Below are 11,673 nucleotides of genomic sequence, written 5' to 3'. Positions count from 1 at the left end.
ATCCTCGAGTTCTACTCGAGTCCTACTCGAACCCTAGATAATATCTCAGCCATTCCTGGCTCCGAATGTTGACTTTCATTGAAAGAACAGCAGCCAACATCCAAAAGGTTGATCGGAGAAAATTATATTTGTCAACGATATTAATGTCAAACAGTGAGATGACTCACGAATTACAGAGATTAGGAGGACAAATTTGAGGAGATTTTCCCACGATGCGCTCACACGACTACTGTTTCAGATGATTTGATTCTTTTTTCTCTCTCATTCTTTCATTGTAAAACATAACCTTTTCTTTCATTTTAGAGGTAGTTCTTGTTATTTTAATTGTGCACTCACACACACACACACACGCACACACACACACACACACACACACACACACACACACACATATATATATATATATATATATATATATATATATATATATATATCTATATATATACGTGCGTGTGTGTATCTATATTTGTATATATATATGTATATATATATATATATATATATATATATATATATATATATATCATATATATTTTATATATATATATAATATAATATAATTCTCACCAGCAGAAAGAGACTGGCACGATTCCCGACCGAGGCAATGACTTGGGCTGATTAAAAACCAATGTGTCTCTATTGACTTTATTATTGCCACTATTATTCAGAACATGAACCGTATTCAAATGGAACTAGCCCACAGGAGCCATTGACTTGAAATGCAAGCTTCCAGAGAATACTAGTAAATAATGACCCAGGCAGCTATTCGACTATGGTGGATCGTGAAAAGCTTGAGCTAAGTGAAAACGGGTAAGAGGCTGGCAATCTCATCCTTAAATATTTACTGAGAATCGGAGTGGGATTACAGTTTGCAGCCAACTCTTCGTGGGGGAAGAAGATTGCTCCTAACATGTTAGAAGAGGGAGGGGGTTGAGAGGCAAAGCGCAATTCAGATACTGGAATCAGTGTGTCGTTCACTGTGTAGCTCTGACTACCGAAGGTGCCACCAGAATACGTGAGGACTGCTGTGGCTGCGGTAATGAGATATACCGATCTCATCTAGGGAGTGTCACTGATTAGTGGATCTTGGACACTTTTCCTTAGAAATGGGAGCTAACCAATCACATTTGTAAGGTGGCTATTAGGTTTAGAGAAGAAATGACTAGTTTTTATAAGCTAAAGATACAAGGATTCCCATTTTACCTGTTGGAGAGGAAAAAGAAGCAATTTAACATTGCAAAGGAGTGAAGCTTGTGTGTTCAAAAACAGTGAGGTTTGTCAAGCCAGAATTAAAGTAGATCAATCTTTCGACATCTTACCAACACTTGCAAAACACTTCAAAATGCACTATAAATGAACGTTGTTTCTTAGATTGAAAGCAGGATGTACATACAGGTACATTTGCATATGTCAGTGATTTTTTAACAGTATTTTTTAGAACGAAATGAGAAACGCTGAAAATGAGACCCACCCGGAGGACGGAATGACCGTCTCACAAAGGAAACCATCTCTGTCATTATTCTGGATCAGTGCTTGCAAGGGCTATCCTTTATCACCAAATAAATACACTGAATAGTCATGCCTAAATGCACATTTCCCCAGGCTACAACAAACCACATATCGCTATTTCATGTATGTATGTATGCATGTATGTATGTTACTGTTGGCCCCGTAGTGAACAGGAAGTGGTCCACTGTGGGCTGTGGGTATCGGCAAGGGGGGTTGGGTTATCATTAGATATCGGAATGAAAATTACAGTGCTGATCTGTAATGGTTTAAGGAATGGGTACACAACATTTTTCTTTAATAGGAACAGAATTGTATTTTTTATGAATGTGTTTTTGTTTTTTATACCTTTTTTCGCAAATTTTTAAAACTTTCACCACCATTGTTTATCGATAAATTTTTCAATAATCAAAACCCAAATCAAAGTTGATTTCATTAAGAACAAAACCGCATGAATAAAATTATCAAGTTAGGTTTTGTTTACTCTGAAAGAATAAAATAGTAAATAGCACCAAAAATATATATATATCAAATATACGCAAAAATAAATACAAATATAAATGTAAAATTAACATGAGAAGTGGTTCCCAAATAGTTGCTGAATACAATGCTTTTTTAAAGAGATTTGAATGTACAGAACTAATGTTTTGAGAGAAAAACGCAGGCAAAGTTTGTCTTAATGTCACACTGAAAGGTGTCTAGAAAAGCCTAGCTAACACCTGGTCCCCTCCATTTTTTCAGAGATACTATTGCCTCTAATATAAAATAAAGACTAGCCGGTTCTGAACAAACACGAGTTAGTTACACTAGCTTTTGTAGGGAAAGTTTCATTATGGCATCTTTTTGCCTATCAACTTCCTAGTGATTTTTTGGTTGTTTTTCTTGGCTTTCATTATATTTGCTAATATTGCAAGAACTTGCCTCCCGTCGACGACCAAAGTTCTTACATTGCATAATTATGATAAAATAACTCTTGTAACCCAGAAAAAGCACCCCAAAAAATCATTAGTAAAGGAGATACATATAAAAAGATGAGATAATAACGGTCTCCCTACAAAAGCTAAGTCGTCACGTCGTGTTGTTGAATCGTCGACAAAAGTCCAGAATCAGCTAGTATTTATAAAGGAAAACATATCGTACATATCGCGTACAAGAAGGAACAAAAGATATTTTAAAAAATGAATTTTTTGCGAGATAAAGAGGAAAGCAGAAACTTAGTTCTTGAGCTACAGAATTTTCAGAATCCACGTGCACTTGCAAAATTACATTTTTTACCAAATAGAACGCTTCAGATCGGCATCATCTTACGTCTAGTAGTGCAGTACACCATTAACTTTGAGATACTGTGAAAAACACAACTTTGTTAACTTGGTCAAAAATCACCCCCAACCCCCGAGCCGATATCCTTAGGTTAGTTGTAGCGTGCCTTCGGCCCCTAGGTTCAACCCCCTTTCATTCTTTTTACTGTACTTCCGTTCATATTCTCTTTCTTCCATCTTACTTTCCAATTTTCCAACCTCTCCTAATAATTGGCTCATAGTGCAAATGCGAGGTTTTCAGCCTGTTACACCTTCCAGACCTTTCTGCTCTCATGGTAGGCTCCAGCGCTTGGCCTCAGTGCTAAATTCTGTATTCCAGTCCATACTGTTGGTATTAACTGTTTGCACATTGAATATGCCAGTGGGTCTTGAGGTTACTTCATAAAATCCAGTAGATCTTGACTAAAAATATTGAAGATCATTCCTTTTGAGTAAAACGGTTAGTTGTCTAATTAACTGATTTTCATTCTGCTCGTTAGTTTATCGATTTTATTTCCAAGTATTACCTTGGGACTTTTGTAAGCAACTCGGGATAATTAAAAATTTTGTATTCATTTTTATATATATTTCGATGATGTGCATTTATGGGTCAACCTTTTACTTATAATCATATTTACCAAGATATTTCAGGCTTTTAGGTGCTAATTTACATTATTTCTGCTGCATACTTCATATTTTTAGTTTTCTGTAAAAGAAATCTATTGGGAGTCTGGGACGGCTTTGTCGTCTATCCACACTTTTTCCATCCTCACTCAGATCTTAAAATCTACTGAGGCTAGAGAGATGCAAGCTAGTATGTTGATCATTCCCCGTCCTATCATCAAATATACCGAATTGCAGCCCTCTAGCCTCAGTAGGTCTGATCTTATTTAAGGTTAAAATTAACTATGGATCCTTCGTCTGGCACCACTGAGTCCAATTCCAGAGGCGTTGCCGTTGCATCCTTTGTTGACCATATCTTGGGAGCAACTGAGTGCTGCCCAGCCGTAGCTGAGAGTTCCATGCTGCAGGTCATCGAGAGAACTCGCACTGTCATTCGAAGGCAGTTGGAATAAGATTGTGACACTTTGGCTTTATACGCTGTACAGAAAACTCGATTGTGCAGAGGAAACTTTGCCGTATTACATTTTTATCTGATCTGTTATTGATTTTCTGGTTTTTTACATTTGAACAGGAATCTTATATTAAAAACCAGTATATTCATTCACCTGGTATGACCTCCCCTCATCCTTAACCTTCAGGCCACGTGAAAATATATTTTGGTATATCCTGATGCCTCTTCTCGTTTATTACTTCTTCCGTAGCCTCGAGTTCTTAGTCCATCAGTGGCTGATGTACCTTTTTGTATTATCAGAGAATATCTCTTTGACTTTTATTCGCTCCTGCTCTTATCATCACTCCTCTTCTTGCCTTGCAGAGCTCATCAAATTACTTTGTTGATGTATTTGCTTTTGTCGCGAAGATTTTTATAGGAATGGTAATCAGTCCCTGAGGTTCCCTGAAGTTTCTCGTTTTAAATACAGTTTATATATATATATAATATATATATATATATATATATATATATATATATGTATATATGTTAAATAAAGTGTATATATTGTATATATATATATATATATATAATATATATATATATATATATATATATATATATATACATATATATATATATATATATATGTGTGTGTGTGTGTGTGTGTGTGTGTGTGTGTGTGTGCGTGTGTGTGTGTGTAACGTGGTCAAATGACCCTGTTTAACTAAAAGAAGATAATTCCTAATTATGGTAACATGACCTACCTTCGATGTTCCCATCGCCTTCCCTCTCTGCGTACCTGAAATCATTCATTAAATCTTAGGCTAATTCAAACACTTGATTTCCCCAGTGTATTCGAATGAGTGAAGATGAAAGGGTTAGGGTGGCCTAATGTTGTGTGATCTCCACTAAATTGTGCACATGAGGGCTTATGATTTTGTTTGTGTATTTTTCCTTATCTTTGTTTTCTGTGGGTTTGTAGAAATTGTTCTTTGCTTGATGTATGGCTTTTTTTATTATGTGCTTGGGGTATTTTAACAAGATAAGTTGATTTCAAGTTCTTTGTTAAGGAAATCTGGGGAGCAAATTCTCAGGGCTCTAAGAAATACGTTACTTACTATGCCGAGTTTTTAACTTAAATGTCACGATAGCTGTAAAAATGTACATAAGAAAGTGAGAATGTTGCTTTCCTGAAGGCAGTGAATTTGTAGTTGTTATTAGTTCTGATGATTAAGACATCTACATGGGATTTGGTTATTGTTTACCCATTCCACTATAATATTATGCTCGGGACCAAGCAATGTTACTTGATTTTCGAAAGATTGATAGAAATTTCAACTTCAGTCTCGAAAATAAACTAACATTGCCTCTTTTGTTCAAAATGTTAAATTCTCTGTTTTTTCTGGGATGTTCCGAAGGGCTTTACGTGTCTGTAGCCCGCAGTTTATTGATGCTGAGATTAAAACTATTTATGATATTGCTTTGAAACTTAAATAACTAAGGACTTTTGTAGATGTGGCATGGAAAAGAGCTATAAAAACATTTTATTTAACTAATGACAAACTTGAACTTAGTAAGCATAACATTCTAATTTTACCCTATGATGAAATGATCTTAGAAATTCCTAGAATTTTAAAGCTTTTTAATATAAATGTTGTGTCCAGTAATATTAATGTCAAGAGTTTAATAATAAAAAAGTTTCCTAAAGATCTTCCCGGCTGCATATATGAAATTCCTTGCAAAAAGTGTGATAAAGTATATGACTGACAAACCGGCAAATCTCTTTCACAACGACTCAAACAGCACCACTATTCTGTGAGAACTGGACAAATATCGAAAGCATTATTAGTACATGTGAGAGATTTAGATCATCCTATTTACTGGAGTCAAGCAAGAGCCATAACCTCATAGTTAAAAGGAATATCATTGAATCTTGTTTCATCGTGTCAAATAATGGAAATGTTCTAAATTTAAGTCTTGGTTTATTTAAAATCGATGCCTTTATAATGAAAAAGTTGTAAATAAATATAAACAACAAAATTAACCATCTGGTATTCTTGATCTTTTTGTTTACCTGATAACTTTCTTTCCAACTGTATTTCACTCGTTCCTTGACAATGTCTTAGTAAAGACAAAGCACTTGGAAAGCACCTGGATTTCTGCCTATCATCCATTGGTATAATTATATCTATATATATATATATATATATAATATATATATATATATATATATATATATATATATATATATAATAATAGGGATGGGAGCTGGAGCTCAAAGAAGATATATCGCGAAGGAAGTGGTAGGGAAAGGCATCCTCATCCTTTAAAAGTTTATTTAAATGCCGACGCTTTGCGACGAATCCCAAATCGCATTTTCAAGGCTAAAAATATATAGAATTAGCGAACATTAATACTCAATTTGATTTAATTTATATTGAAAATGCAATGGCAACAACCAACCTTCAATATATATATATATATATATATATATATATATATATATATATATATATATATATATATATATGCTATGTATTTATATCATCATCATGGCTATCACTCGATTTGAGTATGAACGCTCTGGGATGTCGTTATTGATGGGTTCTTATGTGGCTAATGAGACCAATTCTCGAGCCACATACTCTGTCACAATTGGGGCATGTGTTGTTAGGTGAGAGTGGAGGCTATGGGTGGAACAGACGAGCTTGTCTTGCAGCTCTACGGTTCTCCAGATGCTGCTTTCTGTTCTCTTCATAGTTTTTAATTCCATCTTTCACTTTAACTCTCCAAGCAGATCGCTCCGCTGCATCGGTCTCCCAGGTTTTATAGTTAATGTCGCATACTTTTAAGTTGTCTTTTAAGCTGTCTTTGAATCTCTTCCTTGGTTTGCCAACATTTCGAGTCCCGTCATTTAGCTCTGATTAAAAGAGCTGCTTAGGAAGGCGGCTGTCTGTCATTCTGACAACATGCCCTGCCCATCTCAACTGGCGTTTTATTATAATGGGCTCAATACTGAGGCAGTCGGCCTCTTCAAGAACACTTACATTGGTGCGGCGTCTTCCCAAGTTATTCTCAAGAGGTTTCGCAAGGACCGCTGATAGAATTTCTCAAGGGCTTTAACATGGCGTCGGTAAGTTGTCCAGGTTTCGGAACCATCAAGTTGGGTAAGCAGGACTATTGCCTGATATACCTTTATTTTGGTGTTAACACACAAGTCATGATCATAAAAAATTTTCTTGCATAGTTTTCCAAAAGCTAAGTTAGCAAATCTTAGACGATATTGAACTTCATTATCTATATTGGCATTTGAAGATAGATGACTGCCCAGGTATGGGAAGCGGTCTACAGTTTCTAGAGCTTCTCCATTAATTTCTATAGTAGATGCAACTCTTATGGCTTCAGTTTGGGTTGGCTGATATAATACTTGGGTTTTTCTGATGTTGATGGAAAATCCAAGACGAGAGTAAGCATTTGCAAATGCATTCAGTATGATTTGCAGATCATATTCAGTTTGAGCACAGACAGCGTTGTCGTCTGCATACTGAAGCTCAACAATAGCAGTAACATTGACTTTAGTTCTTGCCATTAGCCGGTTGAGATTGAATATTCTTCCGTCTGTTCTGTAATTGATGGAGATACCTGGAGGCAATTCATCTTGAATGAGGTGCAAAACAACAGTTATAAATATGGATAACAAGGTAGGAGCAGCGACACAACCCTGTTTTATGCCTGACTTAACTTTGAAAGGTTCAGTAAGGCTACCATTAGCCATTACAGTCACTGTCATATTATCATGTAGTAGCCTCAGGATCTTTAGGAATTTTGGTGGGCATCCGTAATTAGATAGTCGGGTAGGATCTTCTCAGCTAGAGGTGTTAGTCTTGTAAGAATTCTTGCTAAGACCTTTCCAGCTACTGACAGGAGGGCAATTCCTCTGTAATTTCCACAAACTGATCGGTCCCCTTTTTTCTTATACATTGTGTTGATAATTCTTTCTATGGGGTCATTTGGAATTTCCTCATGCATCCAGATTTTTTCAATTAGTTGGTGAAGTTGACAATGTAAAGTTTGTCCTCCATATTTATATATTTCGGCATGAATGTTGTCGGGTCACGCAGCTTTGTTGTTCTTAGAGAAGATAGCCAACTCCACATCCTCTAGAGTTGGTATCACTGCAAGTGTCATATCCAGTGGGAGACGAGGGAGTTGTTGTAGTACATCCTCGTCTATCACAGGGTCTCTATTAATTAGTTCTTTAACATGTTCTTTCCAACGAGACAGGATTTCTTTATTGTTTTTAAGGAGTTGTGTGCCATCTTGACTACGTAAGGGTGCTAGCCCTTGGGAACTTGGCCCAAATATAGCTTTCATTCCACTGAAAAGGCTTCTCATGTTCTCATGTCATTTCTGTCAAAGAAGGATTGGAGCTCATTTACTTTGTCTGTCAACCACTTGTTTTTCATTTCCCTTATGGCATTTTGTATCTGAGCTTTTGCTGTGCGGTGTATTTTCCTCTTTGTTTCAGACTTTGGGTCATTCAGATGTTCAAACAGATATTTTCTGGCCTTTTGAATAAGATCTTGGATAGCTGCATCATCTTCATCCTAATACAAGAGTATACCAGGCTGTTGTCAGTCCAGCAGTCTTCAGATCCTGACACTGATCTTGTAAGTAATACATCCTTTCGATCACGAGATCTTACCATAATGTAATCTAAGAGATGCCAATGTTTAGATCTTGGATGTTGCCAGGTGGTTTTAAGTTTATTTTTCTGCCTAAAAAGAGTATTAGTTACTACCAGATCATGCTTTACACACTTCAAGAGTAGGAGTGTTCCATTTGCATTAATTTTGCCAACACCCTCTTTTCCAATGGTACCTCTCCAGATGTCACTGTCTCGTCCTACTCTGGCATTAAAGTTACCTAAAAGGATAACTTTGTCTTCATTTGGGATAGCTGTGAGAGCTGTGTCTAAAGTGGTATAAAATCATTCTTTTGTTTGATCCTCTGCAAGAAGGGTTGGAGCTTAAGCACTGATCACTGTGGCATGTTTATTTCCCTCAAGATTTAGTCTGAGTGTCATTAGGCGTTCATTTATGCCACTTGGGTACTCTGTTAAACTGAAAAGCATGCAATTTTTTACAGCAAAACCTACACCATGCTGTCTTGGTGTTCCAGGTTCCTGTCCCTTCCAGAAGAATGTGTAGCCACCACCTTCTTCACACAGTTGTCCCTCACCGGCGATACGAGTCTCAGAAAGTGCCACTATATCTAAATTAAGTCTATGGAGCTCCCTTGCAACAAAGGCAATTCTGCGTTTGGGTCTAGTAGTGTTCGTACATTCCATGTTCCAAGTTTAAGTTGTATAGTTCTTCAACTGCAAAGTGGTGAGGCCCCCTGGATGCGGTTTTCCAGGCAGGCAGGTTAGAAGCACACTATGTTTAGGGCACCTTTTCTAGCCCCTTCCCATTCAGGGTGAGCAGAGTGGATCCTAAAAAGGGCTGCTCAGACATGGATGCCATTGCCGAACAACTCCCCTGCTTCATCCAAAAGTTGAGCAACTGAACTAAGTATCAACCGCTGACATGCTAGTTGAGACTAAGAGCTTCCAGATAACACAATCCTGCCCCCACCATCTCTTCTGGTCTCTGGCAGACTTGAAATGCCCCACTAGTCGTACTTCCTAGAGGCGCCTGTGCGTGAGATTATTTAACGTGGATACACTGCTGCACATACAGGAGACCCACGAGCTTCACTGCAATGGTTGTTGTCCAATGACACAAATGATTGCGACGATTGATTGATTGATTGATGCAAAAAAGTACCATGGCGTCCCAACAACTTAGGTCATCGACACCGGAAATATGCCGCTTTGTAATTAAAGATTAAATAAATAATAAATAAGTTAAAAAAAATTAAAAATGTTCTTATATACACTTAAGTTTCAAGTATGATATCATTTATAATTAACTATAAAAAGTTACAACTTTTGTAGGAAGCCTGCTTCCTATGATTGCGACGACTGCAACCCCCTCACAGTTGCAAACTCTCTTCCGCTATTGCAGCCGTTGGATTTCAAATCAATGTCCTCTCTAAGGATTTGGTTTTACCTCAGTTTCCATCTCTTAGGAGGACTATCAACCAAGACCAATGAGCTCCCCCTACTTATTGGATCAAGGGGAAAAATATAGAATGCAGAAAACCCTATTATGTGTAGGTCGGGAATTATGAAATAAGTGATGTGTTATGACAATCTGTTTTGCACAACGAACTCGTTACATGACCACGACGTCATCTAAAGAGGGTGGCCGTAGGAGAATGCTAATTCGTTCGTACGTCATGTTTCACCTCCCATGTGAACTTTTCATATAATTTTTTGGGGTATTATTACATAATTTTTCAGGCATTATCTCAGGTATTATCATATAACTTTTGAGGTATTATTACATAATTTTTTAGGCATTATCTCAGGTATTATCATATATTTTTTGAGGTATTATCTGAGGTATTACTGAGTGAAGATAAGGGGTGCGTGAAAACCACAAGAAACTTTGAATATAGGCATAGAGAAGTAAGTGACACTTTCCCTCACTATCTGTTTCTTTTCTCTTTTTATTCAGTATTGGGTCCTTCTCTATTATGTGCCGATGCCATCAACTTTATTTTTAGCATTTTATTTACACTGACTTATTTACGAGATTTATTATTATTTTATTTTGAACCTTTTTTTTTAATCTCGTGTTGATTCATGAGATCTTTATCAGTTTGTTTTTGTGGACTCATATATAAATGTATGGCTATGCTGTTTATGAGATTCATTATTATTCTTTGCGACATTTGTGCTAATATAGAGTTATATTTCCTTCTGACAGGAACTCTGTTGATTTGTCACTCTATCGGCCTCTGTGCCGAGCTATTATCTGTTTGATAAGCCTTAATGTTGTTTGACAAAATGAAGAAACGATAATTATCTTATGTGACTATATAATTGTGTAACAAATCTGCCGGAGTTTTGGAGAAAAGGTGTCTCATTTTCTGGTCATTTGTAGGAGTTGTTCAGTTACCTACATACTGTTTAAAACAGTCCGTTTTCTATGTTCGAGTTCTGAAGAACAAGTTTTTGGACTTTTTTTTATTTGACTTCTTAAATCTAGCTGTTTCGGATTGTGAGAGTCTTGTTTTTCTTTCAAGAATATAGTATATTTTCGTAGTTTAGAGTTTAATTCAGTGCCTAAACTTATCTTTGTAAATGTTTCGTGTGTCGATCAGAGTTTTCGAGACGGCCACGTTACCATGTTATGTATTAGGGCATCCTATGTTGGTGGTAACAATATTATAGATTATATATATATAATATATATAGTATTAGATAATATATAAAATATATATATTATAAGATATATAAATTATATATATGTATGTATATATTAGATATAGATAATATATATCTATTAATATATCTATATTATATGTATATGTTATATATATATATATAATTATAATATAGATATTATTATTATATATATATATGTGTGTGTGTGTGTGTGTGTGTGTGTGTGTGTGCGTGTGTGTGTGTGTATGTGTGTTATTTATCTCTTCCTTTTTTCCAAACCATTTTTATGCAGTTTTGTACCACTATATATATATATAGTATATATATACTATATATATATATATATATATATATATATATATATATATATATATATATATATATATATATATATATATATATGTTTGTGTGTGCTTTTTTTTTATTTATCTCTTCCTTTTTTCCAAATCATTTTTATGCAGTTTTGTCCCACCGAA

The sequence above is a fragment of the Macrobrachium nipponense genome, chromosome 4, assembly GCF_015104395.2.
Source record: "Macrobrachium nipponense isolate FS-2020 chromosome 4, ASM1510439v2, whole genome shotgun sequence".
NCBI classification, from domain to species: Eukaryota; Metazoa; Arthropoda; class Malacostraca; order Decapoda; family Palaemonidae; genus Macrobrachium; species Macrobrachium nipponense.
Note: the sequence above shows the minus strand (reverse complement) of the source record.